Source organism: Pteropus vampyrus, unplaced genomic scaffold (assembly GCF_000151845.1).
Source record: "Pteropus vampyrus isolate Shadow unplaced genomic scaffold, Pvam_2.0 Scaffold45, whole genome shotgun sequence".
NCBI classification, from domain to species: domain Eukaryota; kingdom Metazoa; phylum Chordata; class Mammalia; order Chiroptera; family Pteropodidae; genus Pteropus; species Pteropus vampyrus.
This window is the reverse complement of record NW_011888826.1, coordinates 7,676,619-7,687,820: the sequence shown is the minus strand read 5'-3', so window position 1 is coordinate 7,687,820 and position 11,202 is coordinate 7,676,619.

Below are 11,202 nucleotides of genomic sequence, written 5' to 3'. Positions count from 1 at the left end.
GGGGGTTTGCTGGCTGCTAAGAGGAAAAAGCAGAAGCAGGGACCAAGGCAGATTTAAAAGGATGCAGAGAAAACTCAAAGGCAAAAATCTGACCACGTGGAGGTAAAGGTAATTCTAGAGACACTCAGAGGGAAAGGCCCCCAGCACAGAGCTGCACACTGTAAACGTGAGCTGATTGACTGGCAGTGAGAGGCTTTAAAACATTGCTCTTAGTGAGAACTTCAACATGAAGTGACCTAATTGTCTCCCTGAAAAAGACAAAAGCTCCTGTTCCTAGCAGGGTGACAGATGTATTTCAGTGGAACATAGAGTAAGCAGGACTGTGACAGGCAAGAATACAAGCCTGAGTGGGCTGAAGAAACCATCCCAGACCTGGGCGGCACAGGCGTGGGGAAATCTGGTGTAACAATGAGAAGAAATAGTACTTACTGCTGCCTGTTTTGAGGAGACATGAGATAAACCTACTTGAAGTAGAAGCTCAGCTCCTGGGCATGCGTGGAGCCAGAACTCAGGCTTCAGGGAGAGAGGAAGCTGCTCTGCACAAAGGAGAAGAACTGGACTTTGGAGTGGGATCCAGAAGGTGGGAGGAGGCAGGAAGGGAGCCTTCTGGCCAAAGCCAAAGGTGACTTTACAGGTGACCGTCAGAGAGTAATGGGGATCGTTGAGTTGTCCCTGCACGGGGAGAAATCCTCAGAAAGGGTAGCAGTGATTACTAGCAGGCCCTTTTGGCGTTTGAGTCGCATGCCTGGGTCCCTCGGATCACAGCCAGCTCTGTAATGGACTTGGCCGGTGTGGGACCTGGAAGTGCAGGCCAATTCGTGCCACCAGGAGCCAGAGATGAGTGTCCTACTATGAGCAATTCTTGGAGACACTCTCTGTTTCACAGGAGGCCTGCCAGAGTGGATGGAGCCTTTCTGCATGCAGCAGCAACTGCAATAACACTGACTTTTCTTCCTCCTGTCACCTCCTAGTCCCTCATCCCACTTCCTGAGATCATCTCCCAAATGAGCTCCCGGCACCGAAGTCTCCTCTCGGTTTGCTTCGGGGAGAGCCCGCAACTAAGATACCGCCCATTGTGTTTGTGTGAACGACATGCAAAGGCATGAAGCTCAGAGCTCTATGTCCTCGGTTCGGCCTGACGAAGAGCAACCAGAAAGTGCCCACCTCGATGCAGCGTCTCGTGGACAAAAGGAGAGTGTATCCCAGTGACTCTAGGACTCGCCGTCAAAGACACGTGTTTCCTGCTGCCTTCACCTCCCTTTCTTTCATTTTCTTTCTTTTTGTGTGAATACCTGGCTACCTTTCCCCCCTGTGACCTGCTAATAATGATACTAAGTGCAAAAACAGTCCAGTTCCAAAACAAAAAACAAACAAAAAAAAAAACCGATTTCAATAGATGCTCTACAGAGGAAGACATGAAAATTCTCAACATCATTAGTCATCAGGGACATGGAAGTTAAAACCACAAGGAGAAACCATGATTCATTAACTAGAGTGGCTAAAATTAAAAGGAGGAAGAGCATCAAATTCTGATCTGGACATAGAACAACTGTGGGTGGGAATATAAAATGGTACAGCCGTGCTGGAGAACAGTTTGGCAGTTTTGTGTAAGGTTAAACATATACTTACAGTCCAGCAATTCCGCTGAAGAAATCTTCCCCAAAGGAAATGAAAACATATGGCCACGGAGAGACATGTGCAAGAATGTTCATCTCACCTTGTCTACTCGTAGTAGACAAAAATAGAAGCCACCAGTTGTCCCTAAGCCAGAGAACAGGTAAACAAAAGCTAGCATATTTACATAAAGTAATAAATATACACGAATTTTAAAATGTTATGCTGAGCAAAAGGAGCCTGACCACAAGAGAACATAGTGTATTCCATCTATACGAAGTTCTAGAAAACATCAAACTAATTGATGGAGTTGAAAAAATGGAAAAAAAAAATGGTCGCTTTGCTGGGGGTGAGTCAGGATACTGACTTATTAGAAAAGGGTAAGAGAGAACTTTCCGGTGTGAAGAAAACTTCTGTATCTTGATGGGGTTTTAAGACACAGTTTTACACATCTGTGAAAAACCAAAAACCATAGGTACATTTAAGATTTATGTATTTTATTCTACATAAATTTTATCTCAAAAAAAAAATAAGAGACATAAACAAATATTGAACTAATGATACATACAATGAAGTGTTTAGTGAGAAACATACTAGTGTCCATGACTTACTATGAAATGCATTAAAAAATGGATCGATGTGTGAGAAAATGTGAATTGTAAGGTCTCGGAGTTGGTATATGGGTGCTCGTGTTCTTTCAACTTTTTGTTAGGTTTGGAATTTTTCATGATGTTCAAAAAAATCAAGAATGACAACCAAAGGAGAATAACTGCTGTTACTGAGAAATTACTTGGTGTCATGCTCTCTATTATTACCAAAACACCTCATTCTTTGATTCTCATTTTTTTATCATAAGTGGTGAATACTGTTACCCCCCTTATCCTCAGGAGAAAAAAATAACACTGAGAGAGGTTAAATTAACTTTTCCAAGATCAAATGGCAGAGAATAAGATGATGCGGCCATTTTGGACACAGTTGGACAGTTTCATATAAAGCTCAACAAATACTTATGGCCCAGCAATTCCACTCAAGAATCCTTCCCAAGAGAACTAAAAACATATGCCTACCAAAGACTTGTAGAAAGCTTTCTTTATATCAGATTCAAATCTGGGTCCTTCTCAAGTTCGTGCTCTTAACTTTCACTGGCATCTTCATTTTTAAAAAAATGGGGGAACAATCTCTGCCCTCAAGCAACTCTTGTTTAGATGGGCAACAGGCCTATCATTACAAAACTAACGTGTGCCTCTCTGCTTTTGTGAATGTCTGCCTTGAGGGGTACTCGCAGACCATGCTAGGGCAAGGCTAGGAGGGAGGAGTCAGAGCCAGGGAGGTGAGTGCCATCTCAGCACCAGGTAAGGGTGAGAAGGACCGGCTGATGGGCAGCGCAGCTCCCATTTATCCAAGAAAGTAGGGCACGGCTGACAGAAGGGCCCTGGGAGGGCCCAAGTCAGAAAGGCCACCAGCTCATGCACAGTGGCCAGCAGAGAGTTATGGGGCTCTGGGACAGAAGCAAATTGCTCCAAGAAGACCTTAGTCCCCAGGCCAATCTAAAGTCTAAGGCAAGAGGTTGGCCAGAAAAAGAACTGGATTTATAACCACAGGGCCTAGTTGATGTTGTTCAATAAACTTTATTTTTTTGGAGCAGTTTTAGGTTCACAGTAGAGTCAAGCAGAAAGTACTGAGACCTCCCACATATACCCGGCTCCAACACGCGTACAGCTTCTCCCATTATCAACGCCCCTGCCCCCCTCCAGGGTCACTGTTGTCACAGCTGAGGAACCTACATTGATTAACACACCATTAGCACCGAAAGGCCATAGTCCACATTAGGGTTCGCTCTTGGCATTGTACATACTACGGGTTTGGGCTCGTGTATAATGACACGTGTCTGCCATTATAGCATCACACGGAATAGTTTCACTGCCTTTAAAATCCTAAGTGCTCTGACTCCTCATCCCTCTCTCACCTCTAACTCCTGGCAAATGCTCATCTTTTTACTGTCTTCATAGTTTTGCCTTTTCCAGAAAGTCATGTAGTTGCAATTATATAGTATGTAGCCTTTTTAGATCGGCTCTTTCAGTTAGTAATACTCGTTTAAGTTTCCTCCATGTCTTTTTGTGGCTTGATAGCTCATTTCCTTTCAGCACTGAATAATAACCCATTGCCTGGATGTGCCACAGTGTATTTACCTGTCATCTACTGGACATCTTGGTCACTTCCAAGTTTTGGCAATTATGAATAAAGCTTCTATAAACATCCATGTGCAGGTTTTTGTATGAACATAAGTTTTCAACTCCTTTGGGTAAATAAAAAGGAGCAAGATGGGTGGATCATATGGTAAAACTACGTTTAGTTTTTTAAGAAACTGCCAAACTTCCTTGCAAAGCGGCCGCGCCATTTTGCATTCCCACCAGCAATGAGTGAAAGTTCTTATTGCTTCACATCCTTACCTGCATTTGGTGTTGTTGGTGTTCCAGATTTTGGGTATTCTGATGTTATCTCATTGTTGTTTTAATTTGCAAGTCCCTGATGACATATGATGTTGAGCAACTTTTCATATGCTTATTTGTCATCTGTCTTTTCTTTGGTGAAGTGTATGTTCAGGTCTTTGTCCCATTTTTTAATTGGGTATTTTGTTGTCTTATTGTTGACTTTTAAGAGTTCTCTGTATATTTCAGAAAACAAGCTGTTATCAGATATGTATTTGCAAATATTTTCTCTCCCCAATCTGTGGCTTATCTTTTCATTCTTTTGATATTATCTTTTGCACAGCAGAAGTTTTTAATTGTAATGAAGTTCAGCTTATCAGTTATTTCTTTCATACATCAGGTCTTTGATATTATATCTAAAAAGTCGTCACCATCCCCAAGGTCATCTAGATATTCTCCATAGGGCTAAAGAGTACTGTTTAAAAAGGATTTGCTTGGCTGTGCACTCTCAAGCCAAAACAAGATATGAGCAGGAGTTCATAGCAAAGAAAGCAAAGGTTTATTAAAGGAGTTGACACCAAGCCCAGAGACACACGTGAGCTAGTGCTCTCGATGGCCTGGCTCCCCGATGGCCTCTTGTGGCAGGTTATATTAGGGACAAATCACAGATCATGGTTATTATGGGAGCTGGATATGGGGGCTCTACTTTTGGTCGGGGCTAAGGCGGGGAACGTCTTCACATCCTGATGTTGGGTTTCCACAGGATGCGTTCCATGGGGTCGTGCCGCTTTCATGGGTCAGGAGCTGATATGTAACTGAGGCCAAGGTGTTTTCTCTGTTTTATTAAAACCTTATTCTAGTTTGAAGTTTAGTTATTATAACCTGGTCACACGACAGGCCCGAAGCTTTATTCTTAGGTGAATTTGATGCTGACCAGAGCTTGACATCTTAAGGGCTTAACGATGAAAGGAGTGGACGTAGAGTGGACCCGTAGGTTGGAAGAACTGCGGGAAGGAATGCACGGGAGTCGGAGTTCTATCAGGCTCAACGAAATGGGCTTGGATCAAAGAACAACGCAAGTTAAAGACATGAAGTTCTTGCAAGGTGACAGTACCAGAATGTGCCACCCTAAAATATGCCTCTTTGGCATATGGAGTATTTTGAGGTAAAAACCACTAGGAACTAGCAGATGCAGGACAAGCTCTAAAAATAGGGCACAAGTTTGCCTGACCTGCCACTGTTAGCCACGTGACATTGAGCAAGTCACATAACCTCTCTAAGCCCCAGTTACCTTAGCTATAAAATAAAGATAACATTATGTGCCTCTCAGTGCTGTTGTGAAGATTACATGAAATAAGTACCTTAAAATGCTTATTACGCAAGCAGGTCTTATGAAATACTAACAAAGACTTTTAAGGCCAATGATTTTAAATTTGAATTGTCACTTTCATATACATTTGAACTTCGGACAGTACCAAAGCTTTTCTAAAAATCTTTAACTCTTTAGCTATGTGTACAATCTAGGTAGTTTTGTTCTAAACCATTTCATGTGACTCGTGGCCATGGTCTCTCTGGTTTGTGCATATGAACCATTTAATCTGGAAGCTGGCGTATCCCTAAGTGGGACAGGACTTTGGGCCCTATTATCATGCATGACCAGGAAGAGATCAAAGTAGCCTTTATTTTTCTCTCTGCAACTTAATACGAACTGACAGCCCATAAGCAGCAATTTCTGCATGCTGCGTCAGTTCCAAGGAGTGCACCACACCTCCTGACCGCCCCCTGACCTGGAGTTTTCTGTCACTCAGCACTCGCTAAAAGACGTTTACTCCTCAGCTTACTCCCCTTCTCTCCTCTTTGCTTTACTCTCCGAGATCTGATAAATAAGTGTCAAACTTCCAAGTTCCTTTCAACACATTGTACAATACTTATTTGTTAGGAAGGAAGGAATGAAGGAAGGAAGGAAGGAAGGAAGGAAGGAAGGAAGGAAGGAAGGAAGAAAGAAAGAAAAAGAAAGAAAAGAAGACAGACAGAAAGAAAAAAAGGAAAGGAAAGGAAAGGAAAGGAACAACAGAAAGAAAGAATACATGGTTCCTGCCTCTGAGAGGCAGCTGACAGGTAGGACCACTAGGCAGTCTAGCATGGGGTATGCAGATCCCAGAAAGGGTCTTGGCTGAAGAGGACTTTGGATTTGGTTGGAATGAGTGTAACCCTAAGATACATCTAATTATTTCCATCTCGAGTGGCTATCGACCTGATCAGGTGGAGAAGAAACTTTCAGTTCAGTCTCGTGTAGATGAAAAAAAAGGGAGTTCTATGGACACTAATCTCACAGGGTGATCTGATCATAAATTCCTAACTGGGCAGTTTTCGTGGTGTACAGTCTCTCCCCAGGCCTATAATTTCGTTAGGCTTATCTTTGCCTTGAGCAAGGCCTGGGCATTGTTTCTGTGCATCTAGGTCAACACACTTTTGAAATAAGTTGTAACCACCCTCAAGAAAGCACATAATCTTGTTAACTATCGGGTAATCCCGTCTCCACCTTGCCTTCTCCCACCACCGTGCCCTTTCCTTTATAAAAGAAGCTGCAAACTGTTGTTCTCCAGAGCATTCGAGGTCTTGCTCCCCTGGATATGACATCGGTTTGGCTCAAATAAAGTCTTATAAAAATTTTCTACAGGTTTAGACATTCTTACATTGACACCTGGATAAACTTTCTGGCAGTTGTGTGAGCTTGGACAAATTGTGGGCAATATAGCCAGTAGTGGGGATATGACCTACTTTCTTCTAATAATGTTTTTAAAACAAAAAAAGATTTCTTTTTCCCAGAATTCAGAATGTTAAACCCAATCAGATAAAAATCTGATCTTGAATGCCTCCTAATCTACTCTAAGATTTGCATCTTTGGTGTTAAATTCAATGTTAGATCTAGTATTTCCAGTTTAACACTAAATTCAGTACACAAGTAAGCATGATTGACGTTTTCGTGTGCAGAAGCTGTGCATACTTCCTGAAAATTTCTAAAAGTCTTATTATTATTAAAAGAATAATTAGAGTAGGATTACCATATTTAGCACATAAAAATACAGAACTTTGGTATTCTGCAATTAAAGTTTAACCAGAAGTCCTGTATTGTATCTGGTAACCCTAAATTAGAGGGAAATCAAAAATAAAGAAAAATTATTAAATGTCGATGATCAAATACAGCTAATCTGGGCAGGGGTTGGTATCAGATTCATTAAAATCAAGAGATCAGTATATGAGGTAGGCATGGAGATACTAGACCCTGATTCTGCAGATCAAAGGTATCCAGATAGAACCAGAGAAAATAGTTTTAATACAGATAACAAATAAAGGTCTAATATCTTAAAGCATTTAAAATTTTACCAGGAAATGACAACGGCTAATAATCAAATTAACAGAGACAGATTAATAGAAGAAAATCAAAATTTTAATATATGTGCATGAGGAATTCACACAAGCAGGAAAATTCTTAAATGAGGCAAAATTGGGCAAATATATAATTTTGGACAATGGAGAAAAGGGGGAAACAAGATCTTAGATTCCAAAAGTGAGAATGGATGATTTACGGCTGACTGAGGAAGAGCAGAGCATACACAGCAGGTAAATTTTTGCTAGGCAACTCAGAAACAATGAAATAATCTGGTAAAGAGGATTCTGTTTAACAGCCTCCCATCCACCAAACTCAATTCAAATTAAGCTACTAGGATGAACGTTCTAATATTTCCTTCTTGGAGTAGGTCTTTCTCTCTGAATCTCCTAGGCAGGAAAGGGTAGGAAGGGTCAAAGGTTCTTTCTGAGTCTTGTGTTTCTTAGTGACCAGCTTAAAAATTAATATCGCAAAAGGCAAAACTTTTGGTCCCCTTCATAATCATCAGGATGACACCCTCAAGCGCCTAACTAGTAAAGTGACATTTTATTCCATGTAAAATGGCTCAGTGAGATTATGTGGCTCAATATGCACCCTAAGAATGTATCAAGAATTATTCGAGAAGAATAAAGAGGGGTAGTCTGTTTCTACCCTAACTGCAGACTACAGTTCAGCTCTAGCACTAACCATCTAAAGTTAGTGCAGACTCTGCAAGCTAAAGTTTTGGCCGTCCACATGCTCGCCCCACTTCAGATGTCAGCCATAATTTCAAGGGGCCTCCAAGCCGTCACTTGTGGCTGACTGGCTACTAATTTGGAGGTTCCCACAACCCACCTCAGTTTCAATAATTCACTAGAACACCTCACAGAATTCAAGAAAGTGCTCCACATGTGATGACAGTTTTATTAGAAAGGACACAACTCAAAAACAGCCAAATAACAAGACCCATAGAGCAAGACTGGGAGGGCCCTAAACACAAAGCTTCGCATTCTCTCCTGGGGGAATCAAAGCATGTTACCCTCCCAGTACAGGAAGCTTGGCTGAATTTCAGTTCAGAGTTGTTATGAGGCTTCATTATGTAGGCGCAATTGATTAAATCATTGGCCACTTGTTGAACTCAATCTCCAGCCAGTTTCTCTTCCTCAGAGGTCAAACAGCTAAAATTTCCAACCCTGTGCTTGGTCTTTCTGGTGACTAGCCACTATCCTGAAGCTCTAGGGGCCAAACATGAGTCACCTCATTAGCAATAAACTCAGGTGTGATCAAAGGGGCTAATGCATAACAAACACTTCTGCCAATTGGGAGATTCCAGTTTTCAGAAGCTCCATGCCAGAGACTGGAAGGCAGGGTGTGGGGAGACCAGACAAATTCTCTTTTGTACAACGAGGGATGAGGGGAGGAGAGAAGCAAGCAGCAAATATTTGAAAAGATAAAGTACTCTAGAGCAGTATCTTCCAAACCTGATGTCATGACTTTTTCATGGATAGAAAAAATAATTGAGTCCATTGAAAACTAGTGTTATTTTAGTAGAATATAACATGAATAGAATAGAACAGAATAGAACAGAACAGGAAATATCAGAGAATGTCATGTTTAATAAGTATGTGTTTTTTTATTCTGGTAGATATAGATATGTAGCTAGATATAGTCATATAGTCACAGTTTCATTAGAAAGGACACAACATATATATGTGTGTATACACACACACACACACACACACACACATATATTTAAAATGATTTTTTGCTGTGGTAAATATATAAAGACCAGTGCCCCAAATGGACAGATAACATTTCTAAATATTTTTAAGATTTCATATGGGTTGCAGTATCATTTTATCCTTTTTTTTTTTTTTTAATTTTTCAGTGTCTGTCACTATCACTGGGACTTTGGTAAACATTTTCATTAGCATACAAGCTATTGAAAGTAACTCAGTTCCTATGATGAATTGTGCTTATTTCTCTTGTTAAAACAAACACTGTAGTACCTGTTAATTTTTCATTTTACCTACTGGTGACGTAGCTAAAGTTGTAAATTCACCCTGCTCCGTGGATATGTGGCCATTAAATCATCAGAATAAGAAACTTTTCAAGGAAGCACTCCTTTTGAATTATGATGCTGCTGTGGAATATATTTCCATATTTCCTGCATTAATTGAATCCCTTTCACAATTGCTTGATCTATGGAAATATTGATTCATCTATGTTACAGGTATTTCTTGTGTCAGGCTCCATGCTAGGCATTGGGGATACAATAGCAAAAAAAAAGACAGATGTGATTGCTGTCAGATACCACACGTTTTATAAACTGAGATAGCAAACTTGGCCTGGGCAGTGAGAGAGGTCACCCAGAGGAAGTAATGGTTAGGCTGACATCTGGAGATCAGCCAAGAAGAGAGAGAAGCAATGGCCCCCTAGTCAGGAGGAAGCCAAAAAAACCTGAAAAATGGGGAAAAACAAAACAAAACAAAACATAAAAACACAGTACAACTGGAGGGGTGGGTAACAAGAGGAGAGCCAGGAAGAGATGAAGTCTGAGGCATAGTTAGGAGCCATATTTAGAAGAATTGAAAAGCCACGTTATGTATTCTAGACATTATTTGAAAGCCAGCTCCTATAGAGTGATATACTCTTTTAACTAGCACTGTAGGGAAAAGTATAGAATTCCACAAAATTGCTGTCAACCTGGAATTTCTAATGTATGAACATTTATTGTCTAGTGGAAGGTGGCCAAGCTAACTCACATAGATTAGGATTCTGGGGAAAGAATTGGAAGCATTTTGAAGATAGAATTGAAGGAAGCCTACGGAATGACCAGTCATTCTAGAAATAAGGGACCAAGGAGAACATTAAATTTGGATGTCAACAAAGAAAACAGTAAAAACAGACAGTGGAAGAGGATAGAGAAATAAATTATATATTAAAAGCTGTGGCAGCTGTCACTCTTTGTTTCAGAATTTGATGTTTATCCTTTTATTTGGTGTCTATAAAGTAAATATACCAAAATTCAGTTCCATTTTTAATTTTAGCACAACATAATATTCAACACATGGCAGGCTGAGGGATTGTGAGTTTAAAATGTCCCTTTTTTTTTTACATCTTTTTTCTTCAGCTATCACAATAAAAATATTTTTAAAAAGGACCAATGTTTGGAACTATCATTTCTTAACATGATAAAAATAGAATCTAGTACTTGGAAACAAGAGAAGTAAGCCTCCAACCTGACTTAAAATAAAATTCCCACTTTCGAAATCTGAAACTAATTTGCATTTTTTGTTTTCTTATATAGTTTTTTGGAGAATTTTCCTATTTTAAAATAGACTTTAAATAAGTTCCAATGCTATGCATTTTGCCTGGGTACACTACACTTATTTTTGTCATTCGTAATCATTCTTTTCCATTTAAAAAACAGCATCTTATTGTCATTTTGCTTTTACTTCAAAAGTCAGATAAATTTCATTCTTAGAAAAAGTCTACTCTGAAAAAATAATAACCCTATATAGATTCCATTACTGAATTATTTGGAACTCATCATTGCAAATGATAGAAGCCAAGCTTAAATTACTTTAAACAGAAAAGGAAGCTATTATTGGCTCACATGCCTAAACCACATGACACACGACTTTAGGTATGATGAGAACTAAAGACTAAAAGTCTTTCAGATAGTTATCTCTACTCTTGTTTTTGATTCTCTCTGCAAGTTCGCTGCAGCTGCGGGTAGGTTTCTTCACATGAGAGGAACATGCTGTCAGTTATTCACAGCATCCT